The 20,680-nt window shown below is 35.6% G+C and overlaps 1 protein-coding gene across 1 annotated transcript in view; it reads right to left on the bottom strand.

Annotated features, from left to right (window-relative positions):
* The window catches only part of LOC105209119 (mucin-2), a 123,454-nt gene that overhangs the window by 88,805 nt on the left and 13,969 nt on the right, over positions 1-20,680 (bottom strand). The window contains exon 2 of the mRNA XM_029038308.2: positions 13,894-13,972. The gene's annotated coding sequence lies outside the window, so the exon portion shown is untranslated. The remainder of the gene's footprint in view (positions 1-13,893; positions 13,973-20,680) is intronic.

Here is a 20,680-nt window from a genome sequence, read left to right on the forward strand (position 1 = left end):
TTGCGAAGAACTCGGACAGCCACTTTTCACAAGTCTCTTTTGAGTTCAATTTTACACCACCAAGGGCGTTCGCTATGGATAAGAACAGGTGGTAATCACTTGGCGCTATGTCCGGGCTATATGGTCGAAGCGATAAACCCTCCCATCCGAGCTCTCGTAGCTTCTGACGAGTCATCAACGAAGTATGTGGTCTGGCGTTGTCCTGATGGAACACTACACCCCTCCTGTTGGCCAATTCTGGACGCTTCAAGCGGTCCAGTTGTTCGCAGTAGATGGTAGAATTAAGCGGATGGCTATATGGGAGTACCTCATAGTGGATGATTCTCTTCCAATCCAACCAAACACACAGCAAAACCTTCCGGACTGTCAATCCCGGCTTGGCCACTGTTTGGGTCGATTCACAGGCCCTCTAACACGACCGTTTAGGCTTGATATTGTCGTATGTGATCCATTTTTCGTCGCCCGTCACCATCCGCTTCAAAAATGGGTCGAGTTCGTTCTGTTTCAGCAGCATATCGCAGTCGTTGATTCGGTCCAGAAGGTTTTTTTGCGACAAATCATGCGGCCCTCAAACATCAAGCTTTTTTATGTATCCAGCCTTCTGCAGATGGTTAAAGTGATTTGGTGACTAACTCCCATCTCCTGGGCGATTTGATGATTTGATCGATATTCGTCGTCACAGGTCACCCGCTCTGAGTCGTCGAAACCATCCCTCCGCAGTTCGAAGGGATATAGTACCATCCCCCAAAACTCCATTAATCTCACGGAACGTTTCTCTAGCGGATTTGCCTTAACGAAAGAAAACTTAAAAATAGCGCGAATTTCGGCGTTAGTGAACTCCAGGTTTACACGTCTTTAACTGTTGAACGCGATATCCAAACTAATCATGCATAGCATCGTTTTGTAAGTTATGTCAAGACCTTTCAAAGATGTATAGTATGACCAGATGCGAGCCCTGTAGCGCTTTATACATAGCCGCGAAATTCAAAAGACAATATATTTTACTTTTTCCATTAAAAAAAACCTTTTTGAATTAAAAATGGTTTTAAACAAATTGAAAAATGAAAGCCTTTTTATTTCCTTACCTTTTGGGTCCACTCAACGCAAAGCGTTTCGCATTATTATTACTTTCTTCTCTGCCCTTCCTTTATTATTATCATTTTCTTGCAATTTCACCAAACTCCCTATACTCCGCTTGCCTTTTGTTGCGCACACTTCCGCTATGTATTGGCAGGCTGTTGCCATTTTGTTGTGGCTTTTCAGTTGCCATTGCATTGGTTTTTATTGTTTTCATGCTTATTGGCCACATTTACATGCAGCTGTTGACCTATTTACATACGGACATCCACGTAAGTATGTATGTATATATAAAAATATGCAAAAAAATTAACACTTATCGTTCATGGGTTCACATACTCTCATATAAATGTATGTTGGTGTGTGTGTTGCGCACGCGTTGACTCATATAATTTTACGCATCCATATGCAATCTTGTATTCAGTTTTTGAAACTTTTATCGTAAAAATGAAAAGTTTGCTGCGCATTTATCGCAACGCCATGAAACTGACTGCTCACTCATACACACTCACACACACATACGCCAATACTGGCAATGGCGCATATGCGCATATGAACGTGCCATAATATGGCAGCAGCAATAAATAAATGCATATGTGTGTGTGTGTGTGTGTGCAGCGAAATAAACGCTTTGGTTTATTACCCACAATCTGATAACGGCAGCTACTCGCAGCCGCTTATTCCCGTGTATGTAGTATGTATGTGCGCTGCCATTTTTATGCCCATCAGAAGATGGCACAAGTGTCGGTTATTTCCACCTCAGAAATTCTTTCGTTCATTTTGCCATTTCACCATTTCGCCATGTTGCTTTTTTCATTATCTACCACTTCACTTGATGGTCGAATGAAAAAACTTTTTTCGTTGCTGTTTTGTTGTTATTGTCATTTTTCGGTTTTATTGTGTTGCATGTGCATGTGTGTGCTTGTGCTTTTCGTTAATAATATGCACATATGATGGCTTATATATGGTAACTTCTTATATGGTAGTCTAAAGCAAACTTCGCATATAAAAAACTTTAATATAACGGAAAATTTCGGTTAATTATATAAATATGTATATATGTATGTGTGATATTATTTTTCCTGTTATTCTGATATATGAGAAATTCTAGTGAAATAAAAAGCAACGCTGACATCAGAACTCTCGTATATCATATATTTAGAAGAATAGTCGGTGTTTATTTTTGAGCCTCAAAAAAATATTAAAATCTGATTTCTTTCATAATCCATCATCCGCATTAACTTAAAGACGTCTTCTAGGTTATTTCATTTAATAAAGTTTCAGTTCAATAATCGATAACACAATCGATTTATCGATTATTAATCGGTAAAAATATCAGCCAACGAAATATTATCAATGGCTCATGTAACAAGAGATCAGTTCTTTAATGTTCGATAAAATTCGATTCGATAACAGAAAATTAAAAATATCGTTTATTGTTTGTTAAACAAATTAGCCTATAATGAAAACTTTAATTGGTTATTAATCGGTAAAAATATTAACCGACATTAAACGAATAGTCTTTGATGGTTGATTCAATAACAGATCAATTGTTTAATAAACGATAACTAATTCGATAACAACAATATTTTATATTATATATATATTATTTTCTCTTCAAGAAGCTGCTCATTTATCGAAACTGCCGATATCGAACCACTATATAGCTGCCATACAAACTGAACGATCGGAATCAAGGGCTTGTATGGAAAACTTTCGCATTTTGCTACATATCTTCACGAAATTTGGTGTGGGTTATTGTTCATAGAAATAATTTAATCTCCGAAAAAATTGTTCAGATCGGTTCACGATAGCATATAGCTGCCATACAAGCCGAACGATCGGAATCAAATTTTCGCATTTGACGTGGTATCTTCACGAAATTCGACATGGATTACTGCTTAAGGTAATAATATAATCTCCGAAGAAATTGTTCAGATCGGTTAATTATATAACCTTAATGTTTCTAGCAAACAACCCGGCTAAAAAGAATTAGTAAAATGTTTTCTTTTTTTTTTTACTTACTTTTTCTTACGTCTTTAGATTTGCTTAAACACATAGTTACTAAAAGAAATGCACCTGTGAAGGGTATATTGGCTTCGGTACAGCCGAAGTTAACGTTTTTTCTTGTTTAAACAACTAATGTATTATTAAAAGTCGATTATATTTCGATTAATCTAAATAAATATATTCATTGATCACTAGTCTATTTATCGATTATTAAGCGACCGATAAATTATTTATTTATTATTTATTTATTATCGTTTCATTCAAAAATCGATAAATTATTTTTCGATACATTTTTTCAAATATTTTTATCGATTCTTTTCTGGACTTTATACTATATTTCCGCTACATTGTCACCCATTTGTTCTCCCATGCGTCAAATTGAGTCCCGCACACAAAGGAAACCCAAAAACATGACAAAGTTATTTGTTGTAATGCATTTCTAACCTAAAAATAATCCGTTCCATTTGCCACGCCAAAACAAAATGTGTCAATGTTCCGAGTTATTTTGACGGAAATCGGCGGAATTGTGCGGAAATTGTTGCAACAACACCAACAACTCCCATTTTATCACATCTCGTTCGTTATTTATTCTCTTTATTAAAATCGACACAGCGTGAGATCACCGAATTGTATGGTGAAAAACAAAAAATTTAAAACAAATAAATTCACTCTGTGAACCAAATTGCATTGACGAGCCGCAATAACGGTTGCGACACAAACATTGCATGCTCGTGAACTGAACAATGATTGTCACACAACAGTTATAATGCAGTGAAACTGTGCGGTGAAAAAAAAAACAACACAACAACAACAACAGCAAAAAAGTGCTCGAATAAAAGCAGCAAAACCGCTAAAAAACAGATTTGTCGCATTGAACAAAAAAAGGAGATGAAAAATATAAAGGCTGTGTTGTTGTTGTATTTTTTATTTTTTTTTTGAGTAGGGAGTATGTGTGTGTTGTTGCTGCATGCAGTGCAAAAATACTCCATTACGGCTGCATGGAGTTGCCACATACGTACAAATGTATGCATGTTGCATGTTGCATGTATTCATAGCCTTTTGTGGGTGTTGCTCAACAGCAAAAACAACAAAAATTTCAAAAGCAAAAAAATGCAAGTGAGTTTGTGTTGGTCGCCGGCGCGGTCATGTTTGCAATTGAATCGCGCAGAGCCGCCGCAATGTTGAACGCTGACCGGAGCGAATGTGGTTATGTAGATTATTGTTGTTGATTTTTGACTTGGCGCATTCATTGACACGCTGTTGTTCCATTATTGTTATTGTTGTTTTTGGATATTTTTTTTTTTTTGAAAAATATGTATGTACATGTTTTTGTTGCACTTTTTGTGGTTCGCAACATTTGTTGTTATATTTTCATGTAAAGCCGTTTGTTGTTTTATTCTTGTTGTTTTTCCACTCTTATTATGTGCTTGTTATGGTTCTTATTGTAAATAAACAAGTTGCATACTTTCGTTATGAATTTGCTACTAATTGTGCAAGTGTATTTGTATATACTGTATGAGTATGTATGCATGTATGTATGTGTGTGTTGTTGGCCTCACATATATGTAGACATACATTTGAGTAACCATTTCAATGATGGCAAATTAACTCTTTGTAAGCAGTTAGTAACTCATAGTCCTTTTTTTCTGTGTTCACTCTTATCAGAAAACACACACACATATACTTAGAAAGCCGTATGCTGAGCTTGCAACATTTGCAACACAGTTTAAATCACTACACCATTTAATACATCGCTTATGTAACGGGTGATTTTTTTGAGGTTAGGATTTTCATGCATTAGTATTTGACAGATCACGTGGGATTTCAGACATGGTGTCAAAGAGAAAGATGCTCAGTATGCTTTGACATTTCATCATGAATAGACTTACTAACGAGCAACGCTTGCAAATCATTGAATTTTATTACCAAAATCAGTGTTCGGTTCGAAATGTGTTTATCGACAAATTTTGTTCAGCGATGAGGCTCATTTCTGGTTGAATGGCTACGTAAATAAGCAAAATTGCCGCATTTGGGGTGAAGAGCAACCAGAAGCCGTTCAAGAACTGCCCATGCATCCCGAAAAATGCACTGTTTGGTGTGGTTTGTACGCTGGTGGAATCATTGGACCGTATTTTTTCAAAGATGCTGTTGGACGCAACGTTACGGTGAATGGCGATCGCTATCGTTCGATGCTAACAAACTTTTTGTTGCCAAAAATGGAAGAACTGAACTTGGTTGACATGTGGTTTCAACAAGATGGCGCTACATGCCACACAGCTCGCGATTCTATGGCCATTTTGAGGGAAAACTTCGGAGAACAATTCATCTCAAGAAATGGACCCGTAAGTTGGCCACCAAGATCATGCGATTTAACGCCTTTAGACTATTTTTTGTGGGGCTACGTCAAGTCTAAAGTCTACAGAAATAAGCCAGCAACTATTCCAGCTTTGGAAGACAACATTTCCGAAGAAATTCGGGCTATTCCGGCCGAAATGCTCGAAAAAGTTGCCCAAAATTGGACTTTCCGAATGGACCACCTAAGACGCAGCCGCGGTCAACATTTAAATGAAATTATCTTCAAAAAGTAAATGTCATGAACCAATCTAACGTTTCAAATAAAGAACCGATGAGATTTTGCAAATTTTATGCGTTTTTTTTTTTTAAAAAAAGTTATCAAGCTCTTAAAAAATCACCCTTTATATGAAATAGATATGACAGTGAAAATATTGTTACCAAATTTCAAGTGAATGTTAACTGCTTTCGGTAGCTTTCATTGAAAATGCTTTTGCATAATTGTTTCATGCCACTCATACGCTCCATTTAGTATTGATATGTGTGTTGAAACTTCGATATGAAATTATGTTGTATGGCTTATAACAAGGATGTGATACATTTGAATGTATTTTAAAGTTGAACTTGAATTTTGCAGTTCAACTTCCCTAACTCTAATCACCATAATTTACAAAAAAACTTCAAGTTAGAAAGACTTCCGAGTTACGGAAGGTAATTTGTATAAAATCTGACTATCTATCTATTGCCAATGCAAGAGTTCGAGTTATGGAGAACTTTGAGTTATAGAAGTTCGAATTATGGAGAAGTTCAACTGCATATTTAATGTTTTTCTAATATCAAGTAAATAAAGCTTGTTCTAAAGAACATATTGATCGAAGCCCTATTCTAGCAAGGATTCGGCACTCGGGTAAACAAATGAATTACGAAATTGATAATGAAACTATTTAGTTGGTTCAAAACTACTCCTGAGTGTTCTGCGCGTGGAGGCTCGGCTGCAATACGAGCAAATAAACATATCTAAGTCAGACAAGATGGAAAACTAAATATTGATTCTTCGATTCGATTCTTCTTTCGATTTACAGTTGTTGGTAATATAAAATGTTTCCAAATTATTTCATCGGTTATAACTAATCACCAATTTGGACTGCTGAACTTCTATTTGCAACATTTCGAGATGAGATGAGAACATGAAAAAAATCTCCTTTTCACCAATATCTGTAGTGATCAAAAAGTCTCTTAAGCTATTTGGAGTTTGTTGATAATAGACTTTTTAATTAAAAGTAGATAGTCGTGAATTACTTTGATTAAAGTCTATATGTCGTAGGGTTGATTATTAAATAAAAAGCTTTGCAATCCATATAGACCTAAGTACACTTATAGCAAGCATTCCTGTTATTGTGTCTTTCTTTAAATAAAATTGTTATCATGAAAGCTTTAAGTGTAGCTTTATTTGTGCTTTATAATTTTCACTTGAAAGCTGCATGAAATGAAAAATTGCCACCATTAATTTTTAAAAGAAGGCCAGTGATATTCATTTTGAACCAGGAAACTTTCTGTCGAATATTTGAAAGAAAGCTGCTTCTAGGTATATGGTATATATTAGCTAAAATATATCTAATTTTAAAGTTTACACGGTTGAAGAAGTATAGTATACATTTTTTAGGGTATTGAGTTTCAATAATACATAAGCTTTTATGGAACTATATTAAAATGTATACACGTTGGAAGGGAACACCGTAACTCTTTTCCCTTCGCTTCTAACTATCCAGATTCGAATCAGAATATGGTTAGGTACAATTTTTTTTATTTTTTTACTAAAACTTTCTTCGAAATATAAGTATCTTACTGCCTTCAAGCAGCTTCCGAAGATATTAGAAATGTCTGTTGAAGAAAATTTAGTTGTAAAATAGATTTTTTCATAATTTTATCATAATTATCCGATTTTATGATGTTTTTTGGTCAGATGAGCAGTTATATAAGTAATAAGTAATTAATTTCGTTACGTAAGTCTGTCTCTGTGCTGTGCTTCAGCATAATAACCCATGTGATTTAATTTCTCTGACAAAATAGCCTCAAAATTTGTTAAATTGCTCGCTCAACGCCACAAAATATAAAAAATTATTTCAGTAAATATACACTTTTATGTGTTTACTTATGACCATATGCGCAGTGTGATGCTTCTTATTGCTTTTTATATGGTTTCCAGCATATGCATGTCATTGTGTGTGTGTGTGTGTGTGTGTATGCACTGAGTACCAGCAGCAGTGAAAAATATCTTGATTGAAATGCAGCAGGAAATTGAATTTGAATAGAAACTGAAATCAAAGGGTTTCATTCAATTCACCTACTGGCGGGCCGCAATACATATATTTACATATTTGTTTATATGTATGTGTGCAAGTGAGTCTTCTTTTTTTGTATGGAAATAGCTCATTGAGCGTGAGTGTTTTTTATTGAAATTCAATTTCTAATTTTCTTTATGTTTATGCACTCTATATACATATGTGTTGGCACATATTTACCTACACTCTTTTGACATGATTCATCGCATTTCAACATTTCCACTGGCCATGCTATTTAACTGCCAATATTCACATAGATTTTATTTTCAAGTACAGGTAGCTTCACTCAATAGAAGTAGGTGTGCTTGTGAGTAAAAGTGTATATGTGTGGGTGTTTCTGAAGAATTACTCATTTGTGTCTTCACATATTTACAGTGTAACTAGCAAACACAATTGGGCAAAATAGATAGCTCTATGTGGCTGTGTGAGTATTTTTCCATACACACATACACAAAAACACTTTCGTAAGTGCTTTTTCGCAAACGGTATAAAGTAATTTCTTGCTGATTTCATCTCCCACTGAACTGTACTGTACTCATTTCGTTCAATTTCACTTTCCAACGAAATAATTTCAGCCACAAATGCTCACATTCGAATTGGAAGCATTGAATTCATAGCATTTTCATTTGCTGGTTTGTTTGTTTGTCGGCATCTATATATTTGTATGCGGTATTCGGTTTATTTGTTATTGATTCAAATGGTATTATTGTTGCACACGCACATCATTACAAGTATATGCAAGATGGTAGTAAGTCTTGCTGAGCAGAATTTCGTTATCTTGGCTTGCGGGTGTGTGTGTGTTTGTGTGCTTGCTCGAGCATGTTAGTATGCCTGTGCATGCTTATTTGTTGTAGGTGTAGCTGCGGTTTTTGGCTATAATTAATATTTACCCAAATGCAACGAATTCACACGGACACACACACACATACAAATAACAGCAATAAGAAAAAAATTCAGGAAAACATATTTTATTTAGATGTACAAATAATGCTCGCAGGTAAATTCCATGCACATGAAGTAAAGTGCCCATAGGAAATCGAAAAGGAGATTCTTGAAAATTATTTCTAATACAAAATTTTGAAGCATTTTTTCTTTACTGGTAATTTTGAGTAAATTTTCTTAGTTAAGTGTAATTTCATGCACGTGAAGTAAAGTGCCCCGTAAAAAATCGAAAAGTAGGTTTGTTAAGGCTGGGAAATTAATTTTAAAGCAAAATTTTAAGAAATATTTTTCTGAACTGAAAACTTTTAGTAAAATTTTGCAATTGAATGCCTAGAGTAGCCTGTAGGAAATTCAAATAGAGCTTTGCTGAAACAAAAAATTTTTTTTGAGAAAAACAAACTACAAGATTTTTTTCTTAACTTATAATTTTGAGTAAATTTTTTTAGTGAATGTTTATCTTTTTGTCCTCTAAAGTGATTTTGTCTATCTTAAGTCCATTAAAATGCGTTAAAAAATTCTTTCAACATTTTTCCTACTGGGTTCATGATAAAATTCTTTAACATTCTGCTATCACAGACACCTGCCAAAGTAGATGCGTTTGCAAATTCTATTGGAAAAGTAGTTAAATTGTGCATTAATTTTATTTTAGGCATAAACATACATATATAAATACAAACGCGCACATATGCATGCATGTATATATACCATCCACACCTACTTACATACTTGCCTTCATAAGTACATACATATGTATATACTTGCAATGCCAATCTGAGTTATTTATATTCAAGGTAAGTTGCTATTTGTTATTGCTTGAGTAGTAGCAAAGCAAATTTGGTTGGAAAATGAAATTTGTTTACACTGAAGTACAGTTACATATATACACATGAAAGCAAATTCACATTTGAGCACGAATATTTGCATAATTGCTTGCAAAAATGTGTAGCTCTTGGTGTTGTATTGTATTTACTGCTAAGCAGGTTTTTATAATTTCTTATTTAGATTAGAAGTGAGAGATGCGAAAATGTTAGAAATTATCTTTAAGTTTAGCTTTTAATTGGAATAACATACTTTGTACAGCAGAATTTAATTAAAAAGTAATTAACAAAATATTTGCAGTTCGAAATAGTAATTACTGAGTAAAAAATTATACATTTACTGTCATATTAGTTTTAGAAGGTTTCAGTTGAAATTTTATATGTTATAAGATCTTATCTTGGCTATTCTTTGCAATGGAAATAACTTAATAAAACCTAGAAACGTTGCGTAAGATTAATTGTGTTTTGGGGGATGGTACTCAATCACTTCGAACTGAGGAGGAATGGTTTCGGCGATTTAGAGCGGGTGAAAACGACACCACGGATAAGCCAGCCGGCGGCAGACCTGTGACGACGAATAACGATCAAATCATGGAAAACTTCAGTTAGACCAGCATGTGGCATCTCGTGACATCGCCCAGGATATGGGAGTTAGTCACCAAACCATTTGAAACCATCTACAGAAGGCTGGATACACAAAAAAGCTTGATGTTTGGGTCCCGCATGACCGAATCAACACCTGCGATATCCTGTTGAAACGGAACGAACTCGACCCATTTTTGAAGTCACATACGACAATATCAAGCGAAAACGGTGGTGGTCGAAGGCCGGTGAATCGTCCCAAACAGTGGCCAAGCCGGGATGGACGGTTTTGCTGTGTGTTTGGTGGGATTGGAAGGGAATCATCTACGTTAGGTGCACCCATATGGCGAAACCGCTTTAATCAGGCGATTAACCAGAAGCGTCCAGAATTGGCCAACAAGAAGGGTGCAGTGTTCGTCAGTAGCTACGGGAGCTCGGATGGGAGGTTTCATCGCATCCACCATATAGCCCAGACCAAGTGATTACCACCTGTTACTGTCCATGGCGAACGCCCTTGGTGGTGTAAAGTTGAATTCAAAAGAGGCTTTGTGAAAAATGGCCGTCCGAGTTCTTCGAAAATAAGCAAGGAAAGTTCAAAAGTTAATAATTTTTTCAGTATCTATCAAGTTTCTGAGACAAGAATATGTAACTTTTAAATGTGTTTTATATATTTTGGGTTTCAAGGGATTATATAGGTTTCAAGTCTTCAAAAAAATCGATTTTGTTATTGTCTTATTCAATTTCACAAAACCTTGTCCTAAAATTTTATTAATTTCATTCGATCCGGGTAACAGAAGAAAGAGAGAGTAGAGAACTACTCAACTGAAATTTTAGACAAGATTCGAGATACAATATGCATAGACTTGGAACGTTACAATTACAAATATTTAATAAAATGCCATGAAATTTTAGAGACCAATTTCCAGGCAGACTGTCTTTTATCGTTTTACAATTCACTTCTTTTATGGTTACTCAGTCGGTTACGTTTTCGATATCGAAAATATATAGGGTTTTAAAAAAATTAACTAATATGTATAAGGGAACTCTCCTCGGAGAGTTACTTTTGGTATGTATCTTTCTCATGACATCCCAAACAGTCGCTCTTGGGTCATATAATTTGAATTGGGTCTCGTCGTTCATTGAAATTGTTTTCAATATAAAGTATCACTCACTGTATCGACGCGTAGTCTGTCGTTACGAAAACTATCAAAAAACACCATCTGGCAACCCTTTCATGTGCTAGTCTACCTTTTCGTGGTTATGGAATTCTCTTAGTTCTAATATATCTTAAAATTGTATCATAGTAAATATATTGAACGCTTGTGCTGAGTATATTTTTTCTTAAAATCTCAATTTAAAGTTTTATATGTGTCACATTCGTTGATTACACAAATTTACCGCTAGTCTAATTTGCAATTTCTAACAACTCGAAACTTATTTAAACATTCAAATTGTGGAAAATCTCATAAACCTAACGCACATACACTTGTTAAAATGTGTGTGTGTGTGTGTGTGCTAAAAATCTTATTCCAGCACTATATGCCTTAGCCAACATGCAAACGCTTTGCCGCTAGCTTTTCTGCCTTAGCATACTTGATGCGGAAATTCGCAAAATGCTCTCTTGCCGCAATTTCAATTCTTGAAAAGTTGTTTTCGAAACTTGTTTTTATAGGCAAATCAACACGCGCATAACCACATTAGCACGCATACCCAATCACTAACACACAGGGCAATATATACAGCTGTGTTTGTATGTATGTTTGTCACTTTGAGCGCTTCGTTGCAACAGCATATCCACCGCTAACGGCGCAAATGACACTTAAGTGTAAAGCGGCAAGCAGTCAACCACACATACGAACACATTTACACATTCTCTTCAACAACAAGTGAACTAGCGAGCGCACTAGAGCTAGTTAGTATATTAGTATTCGTAGAGCGGGAGTAGTGTAGTAGGTTTGGGCTGCCATCGTGCGACCTTACTTTTCTCGCCACCAAAAATGTCAAACTTACCACTTGCTGCTTGACAATGGGGCTGACGCCTTCGAGTCGCCGAAATGTAGTTACAAAATACCGTTAAGATGTTTTCGCGCAACACTTCAAAGCTTCGTCCTCAAGTTGGTGGCATTCTCTCACTACCTCTATCCCTCTAAGGGTGTGTGTGTGTGAGATTAAGTGGGCGCGTTTAGAGCTCCTCCCGCATCTTTGCCACTCAATGCCATTCAATGCACACATACAAATGAGAGTGTATCTGTGCTTGTGTATGTAATGTTGGCGACAGCAGTGCCTCTAGTCAACATCCCTCCACACCCTCTCAATGTAGGGTACATTTGTTTACGCGTTCTTTATTGTTTGCCTTGCCACTTGCATGCATCTATGATCATATATACGCCTGTATATGTGCTTTGCGCCTTCAAGTATGCTGCGTTTCATGTCTTGGCTGTTGGCTCTTGACTCTCCGTTCTCCACTCTCTTGGCTGCCAGCCTTTTATGTTGTTGGTGTTGTCCTGTTGCTCAAGTGGAAATAAATTTTCAGCGAAAATGATGCTTGCGATAAGATTTTGGCGTTTTGTTGCACAGAAAAATAGCAAGAAATAACATAAAAATAAATTTATTTTGAAATGTATAGAAAGGTAAATAAAATTACGGCCAACTGGTTGCAATGACAACAAAATAAAAATCAATTATGTGATGAAAATTAACATTTTCGATGTTAGTTACCGTAGATGTTGTATAAGAAATTAAAAGTTGAAGAAAAAATGTTTCAAATCTCCGAGGTCATGCTTTTGAAAAGATCCAGCTGTCATAGACGTATTTGTCATCTGTCAGCTGCCAAATTGTCAGCTCTACAGAATCTAGTAGCACCGGGAAACCGCTTCTAATGGACACCTCTATTACACGAACACCTCCTTTGAGCGGCTATTTTTTCATGCACCAAGTACAATATTTAGAACAAATCACCCTCTCTTCGGCGGACAAAAATCACCAGCAGTGAGTGTCCGTCCGAGAGAGGTTTTACTGTATTAAGACTGTTTTTTACAATCAATTTAATACAACAATTACTGCTGTATATCGGTGAGTTGTGCAAGGGATTCTCATCCGGCGAGGTGGAATTCAAGCTTTGGTTGAAGAAAATGTTGTATTTAACACTCTATTACATCTTTTAACGACAACATTTCATAGGTACCTCAATACCCTTTATAAGCCCTGAGAAAAAATTTGAAATATTGTCCTTCTTAAATATTTCCTCTTCCGTAATATGTATGAAATTGTGAAAAAAATGTACATTAATTAAAGAACATCATTTGTGTACGTGTACCAATATTATGTATGTAGGAAACTTGTGTTAAGGCTAGGTTTAGTGCAGGTCTCAGTTAAAAATATTACCCGAAACCCACTTTGAAAGTAGAAACATAATGAATCGATGATCGAAATCGAAACTCCCAGATCAAGAGATCCCAATATAAGGATGAAGCACTTAGAACCTGCTACTCATTTAATGATTTTTGTTGTTGTTTTAAGAGCAGTCTAGCGATAGCTGTTTTTATTATTTTATGTTACGAATCTTGTGATATAAGTACTTACAGATATCCTTGTAATAATACACCGTTCTAAGCTATAAAGTTCTCTTCTCTTCTGAATAATACGATACAACTTTTGACCTGTTTTCAAATTATTTCGTATTAGTATGTTTTTAGGCGATTGGCTCATAATATATATGACTTTTTCGTTCAACCAACCATTTATGTAATTCTCATATGGTTAATCAAATAATTTCAATATATAAACGCTAAAAATTACAAATTATCTTTAATTAATCAAACCGAACTCACCTCTCTGCTACTGCTAAATCTCTCAAAATGTTATTTCGTCTCCTTTCACCTTGAAAACGCTCCGCAAACGCTATAATCACTGCAAAGAAAGGATAAAAATAGAATAAAATTATTAGCCTTCAGTGGTGAAAATGCTGTGAAATTTATGCGACTTAAATGCTACGAAAAGCAAGTCACCTACTAAGTGAGCACTTGGGAAGCACTCGAAAATTTTGCACCGTCAAGTGCATAGTTTCAGGCGCGGCAGCCGCTGGCGCAGCCAACGAAAGTGCCGCTACTTGAGGAAATTGAATTGAATTTATGACCAAACGTTACGCGCTTGAAACACTCAAAAACTGTGCGCTTGCAGTAAGCAACAACAACAACAAAATTACGAACATAAAATTAAGGCGGCACACAAAAACAACAAAAGAAACAACTATAGTAATAGTAACTGCACTTGTGAGCGGCGGAAAAATTTTGCGCAAAGCACTAAAACACGAACTTTATACGAGCGAGCGCGTGCTCGTGTGTATCTGCGTGTGCGTGTACTTCTAAAAGTTTCTAATATGCTCATGGAGTGCAACGCAGCTGTGGGCAATTTCATGTGTATGACTGTGTGAAAGTAGGCGGAAAACCACTGTGCTTGTTGGCTGTAGGCGCTCCGCTCTGCTAGCGACATTGTCGTTGCGTAATTCAAAATCGAGTGCTTTAGCGACAAATATAACGGTTACTGCAGCTGCCCAACGCCTATTTGTTGTTAAGCGCCGCCACGGCGTGCCTTACCTGTAGTTTATGGAACTGCATTTGAGCGCAGCCGGTGCAATGGTTCGAAGTTTTTAGGCGGTTTTAGAACATAATTTTCAAAGAGTTATTGGCAAACTCACGTAGCGGTGGGTGTTGGCCAGCACAATGCACTAATCTATAACGGATTTATTGCGTGTTCTGCACGCGCTTGAACATTATTATGGTCTGCAATGGGTAGTAATCGTAATTTCATTTAATAAAAATAATATGTTGAACAATCTTTTGAGCTTCATCCACTGATTATGCTGTCATTGTTGCTAGCATATGAGAATTTGAGGACTCTACAAGCTTTAAGCTTTTAAGATGTCTGCAATCTACTGCTGGATCGTTACAGTTTAATGGTTGTTTTGAAAGCTAAGGAAAGAGAGCAAGCTTGTAGAGAGATTTCCGATATTTGTGAATGCTATTAGAAAGCTTTTTTGGGAACCTTCTGCTTTTTAAAAAGTTTTGAAAGCTTTTTGAAATCTTTACAGAGATCGTGATAATTTTGAAAGCTAAGGTGGACATAGGAAGCGTTTAGAGAGCTTTCCGAAATTTATGAATGCTATTAGAAAGCTTTGAGAGCTTTTAGTTGGTAAATTTCTGAGTGCTTTTAGAAAGCTTGTGGAGCTTTTTGAGAGTTTTACAGTAACTTTTTTAATAATATTGTGAGGAAGCCAAATGTGGCAACTCAAGCTTTTAGAGTGCTTTCCGAAATTGCTAAGAGCATTTAGAAAGCTTTCAGAGCTTTTTTGGTAACCTCGTACGTGTTTTTAGAAAAGCTATCAGATATTTTTAAGCGCTTTTAAACTAATGTAAGAGGTTTTTAAACTAATGTCTGTCAAAAGTTTTCATCTAACAATGGTCCGATTCGATCTGTATTTGAAGCCAGGGATGATACTTTAGTCAACCAGATTTGGTATTTGCATACAATTTAGTAAGCTCTTGACATCTTTAACAAAAGAATAAGAAAAATATTTTTTTCTGGAAGAGGCCTCTATACATAAAAGTCAAATTTAAGGCGTAGAATCATTTTTTTAGTTCCGTGCATTTAATTTCATGAACCACAACAACAAAAGTCGACTTTTATATTGCTTTATTACTTCGACACCTGCGGCTCTTTAAACAGCATTAATTTGCTCAGTTGTTTACAATTCAATCAGGACACCTCTTGTCTTTTTTACTATTCTTCTGCTCCTTCTTTCTTCAAATTATTTTCCAATTCCGTTGTGTCCGCTCAGGGGAAGTTGGCATTTCGCTCGAAACATTTTCAATTGTTTCTACCGCTTTACTCTTCCTCCGCGTCCGTTTCCCATTTTCACCTAAAGAATTCACATTCCTCATTTGTTACTATTTACTTCTCTTACTTACATTCTGCCTTTAATTCAGTTTTTTATAGCGCCGTCCGCCGCTAGTTATTTCATTTCAATTAAGTTATTGCGTTTTGCCAAAGGATTTCTGCCAATTGATTTGGCGAGCAAAGTACTCGTTGAAACGTGAAAAGTAAAACATCGAAAATGAGAAGAAAAGAAAAACGCTAAGCAATTTAGTTGTGTTGTAGCGTTTTCCTGCTCACATCTTCCTTATGTCCGTCGGCCATCTACTAACTGGCTCTTGAGCTTTAAGCCTTGAAAATTAATTGAGTTTTCTTGCGTGAGCGGAGTAATTCGATTATTGTCTAGCGGTAATGTGACGGCGTTGATTGTGGCATGCCGTTTTATTATTGCACACGAAATCAGAGTTGTTGTTGTTGCTTTAAATTATTTTTTTCATTGTACTAGATGGAATGAATCGTTGTTCCGCAGGCGTGTTACATCTTTAAGTTGCCTTTAAGGTAGGCCCATTTTTTATATCTGATCAGTTATATGTATCCTATATCTGAATCAGTTACAGGTAATGCAAACAACCGTTAGGTCAACAAAAAAATTCCATTTTGTGCAACCTCATATTGGAGCGTAATATATTCAGAGCAAATTGTACCCCTCTCTGCCAGGCGAAGTAAGACACCAACTCTCAGCTGATACCCACTGACACCTCTTTACATAAAAATATGCAAAAAGAACAGCAACAACAGCAGCCATGACGACACACTTTCATTAGTAAAATGACAATAAAACCACTCAGACCGTTTAACAAATTGGAAATGTGCCACACAACATATGTGTGATACCGTTACGTACACAGGCAACAGGCCACAAACACAGCACGACAGCAGCATAAGTTAAGGCATGCAAAGTGTTGTTGCTGCTGCCGCTCACTACTTCTCAAAGCATACATCCACACACTCACATGTTGTTGTTGTTGCATTGCTGCAATCTCCGGCTGCCATACAATTCCATAATCTTTTGTGAGTTGGCACAAATGCGGTAACAGTTACAAGTGCTCGGACTTAATGCGTACCGAAAGGACAAACCAAAATAAACGAATGGTCTGGTGTGGACTGCTGGTCGCTGCAAAGGCGGCGCACAGGTAGTTTAGGCTCAGATACAGACACATATACACATAAAAACTGTTCAGGCATCGAATCGCAGTGGAGCAATGTGTGTCGGTGACCGAACGCTCTTTACGCAAGCATGAAGAGGAAAATATTTTTGCCAGCATCTTAATATGCCCACAGGAACAATTTCGAATATTGTGTGCGCCTGTCTGTCTCCCTGTGGCTGTGTGTGTGTGTATTTTTCGTTAGTCCGGCAGACAAGCAGACTGTACGCATGCAAGGACACGCACACGATAAATATTTGCATACATCTCCATACATACATACACATACAACTGTATGCAGATGTATGCAACTCATTGACATTGAGTTGAAAAAAAAAAATGCTGTGGATGCCACAGCAACATGCAGCATGCAACTGCTATGTACATATGCCAATGATATTTGCACGTGTAGTTGCATGAAATTAATACGGTTTTCTTGAATGTCCAGCTGAAAGTGGAGATGGGGTGGTCCTGAAATGCCAGTTACATATGTGTAAGTGATATTATATGCAATATCGTAACTGTAGCTGAATTTTCAATATATCGGGATTCGGCTAAAACGGGAGTACGAGCAACTTCTAAGTATCAGGATCTTATTAGTATATCATGATGGCCAGATTGTGTAATTTACATATATTTTAAGAGCAAAAAATTCCTAACTGGACAAGTTTACCAATTTGAGATTTCGGGATTGGAAAAAAATACCAAAATCTTTAATTTTTTTGAAATATAACAGTGACCAAAGTATGGAAAAAAGGTCCTAATTCATGATTATGTTATGCGGCACCATTCAGAAGACTTTGAGAATTTCGGGATTACAACAAAATTTGGGATCCCGAAAATTTACGGACCTGTTAAGAGTTTAAAAATGTCGAAAATGTGTTTAAAATTAATTTTTATAAAATCAAATATAGTATTGACTCTTTCAGTAAGAATAGTTATTTCGGGATTGAAATCAAAAACTCGGGATTTCGCATTTTTATGAACATATTGGAATATAATAGAAGCTAATTTTTTTATAAATGCTCATATGTTAGTAGATATGAGCCTCCAGACCCTTAGAGTAAGATCAAGAAGAAGTTTCGGGATCTCAAAATGTTTCGGGATTTAATGGGGAACAAAAATGTTTCACAATACTGGATTAGTGGTGTCTAAGCAATCTATTATGTACATATTTTTAATAGCAAAACATAGTTGAAGAATATATAAAACATAACAATTAGAAAATATCCTGTGCAGCTGTTTTACGGGATCGCGAAAAGTCAATCCCGAAATTTCGGGACTAATATTTCATGAATTAATTATTGTATAGTTCCATGTTTAAAGAGATTAATTTCAAAAATGAAGTAACGGTTATTTGAAAATGTAGTGAGAAGTAGAAATATGGTATCCATTTTATAACGGGATCCCGAAAGTTGAATCCCGAAATTTCTGGACTAAAAATATCAAATTCTATTAAACGAAATCTCAAAAAGGGGAATCTCAAAATTTCGGGACTGAGATTTTATGCCTTCAGGATTACATGAAATAAAAAAGTTCGATCCCGAAATTGCGGGACTGAAGTATAATGTTTTAATTATTTTATAGCTAAAAAAATAGAAATCAGTAGCCGTAAGAAAGAATTAAATATTAATTTTATATCGGTATCCCTGAAATTTCATTATATCATGGGGAATTTATATCGTGATCCCGAAAGTTCAATCCCGAAATTCCGGGACTGAAATTTTGCATATCTTGGGGACATATTCTTAAGATTTCTATTTCGAAAGAAAATTACGTAGTAATAATATAGGAAGAGTTAAGCGTTTTTCCATTACAATGAAATCCCGAAATTTCGGGACTAAAATTTTATGTCTTCAGAATTACAAAAAATATGCCACAAATATATTATATGCATATATACATATATGTATATGGGTGGACATTGTATATTGGTTTCCAGTAATTTTATCTGCGGTGTGTTTAATCCTTAAAGCTCTTTGTTTGTCTTCTCAGAAGTATACGTACACTCATTGCGTAATACTGCACACTTACAACCATTTCAGTACTGTTGCAACTCTTCAACTACATATGAACATACATATGTATGTATCCCTCCCCACCCACTCGATCGCTCGTTAGCTCGTCGTTTATTTACCGGCTGCCGGTGTGGCCGGCGCAATAATGCCTTTACTACATTTCTGTGTGGCATATTCGTTTGCGTATTGGCATGTCATCGAAATAAATTGCTGCATTCCGCATACGCACACACTCACTCACACATACACTCACACAAGCTTATGCAAGCACTCACGAGCCTTTGCATGCATTTCGTTGTACGCTCCGTCGCCCAGGTAACTCCGATTATGCTTTTATCTGTGTTTCTTTTGGCTCATTGAAGCATTTATATTTTTGTACGCAACTACATATGTGTGTCTTCCAAAGATATTTGCATTTGTGAGTGTGTGTATGTGTGTGTGTTTTGTATTTTGGTTTTGTGTGTTGCCACAGATCGACCTGACAAAATATTATTTTGTAATTACCATAATTCGTGCCACTCCCCAGGTTATCAATTTGTACCGAACGCATATTGTAAAAGACACATGTGGTCATACGAAGGCACATACATTCATACATGTGTATATTATATGTAGGTGCATTTTCGTAACATTTACATACTATAAACTGCAGTAGCTTCAATGATTTGTCTACATCAAACACACCAATATGTCTCATGTTCCTTTAATATATAGTATGTATATATGTATGTACATAAGTATGTTTTATTATAAATAGTTAGTTTTTCTTTTTGATTTTGTTTTTTATAGAAATAGAATTTCAATAATTTTATTGATGTTATAATTTTTTCAAAATTTACATAATATCGGCTCATTTTTATAGAACTTCATTTCGGGATTGTAAAAAAAAAATCAAACTTGAGTGTTTTGAGGCAATTACCGAAAGCTGAATCCCGATATTTCGGGACTAAATTATCAAGCTTTGTTTTGTTAAAAAAAAGAAAAATATTTAGTATCAAGTTCAATACCGGGATCCCGAAATTTCGGGACTAGATTATCAAGCTTTGCTTTGTTGTAATTTTCCAAAAAACAAGAAAAATATTTATATTTAGATCAAGTTCAATTCCGGGATCCCGAAATTTCGGGACTAGATTATCAAGCTTTGTTTTATTAAAAAAAAAAAAAAAATATTTAGTATCAAGTTCAATTCCGGGATCCCGAAATTACGGGACTAAATTATCAAGTTTTGCTTTGTTGTAATTTTGAAAAAACAAGAAAATATTTTTTATCAAGTTCAATACCTATTTCAAATGTAGTTGCGGTTATGAAAGAATCAGCTGAAGTTTATAACGGTATCTAGAAAATTCAATCCCGAAATTTCGGGACTAAAATGTCAATCTTCATGTTTGTTGAAGGAAAAATAATTTTTGAGTTTTCAATAATGGATTTTTTAAAAGTGTAATTTTTTTTTGTCAATTACTTGCCATTTGGCAACCCTATTTATTTCAATTTAACTGAAATATACACTGTAATTGCAGCCAGTG

Source organism: Zeugodacus cucurbitae, chromosome 2 (assembly GCF_028554725.1).
Source record: "Zeugodacus cucurbitae isolate PBARC_wt_2022May chromosome 2, idZeuCucr1.2, whole genome shotgun sequence".
NCBI classification, from domain to species: Eukaryota; Metazoa; Arthropoda; class Insecta; order Diptera; family Tephritidae; genus Zeugodacus; species Zeugodacus cucurbitae.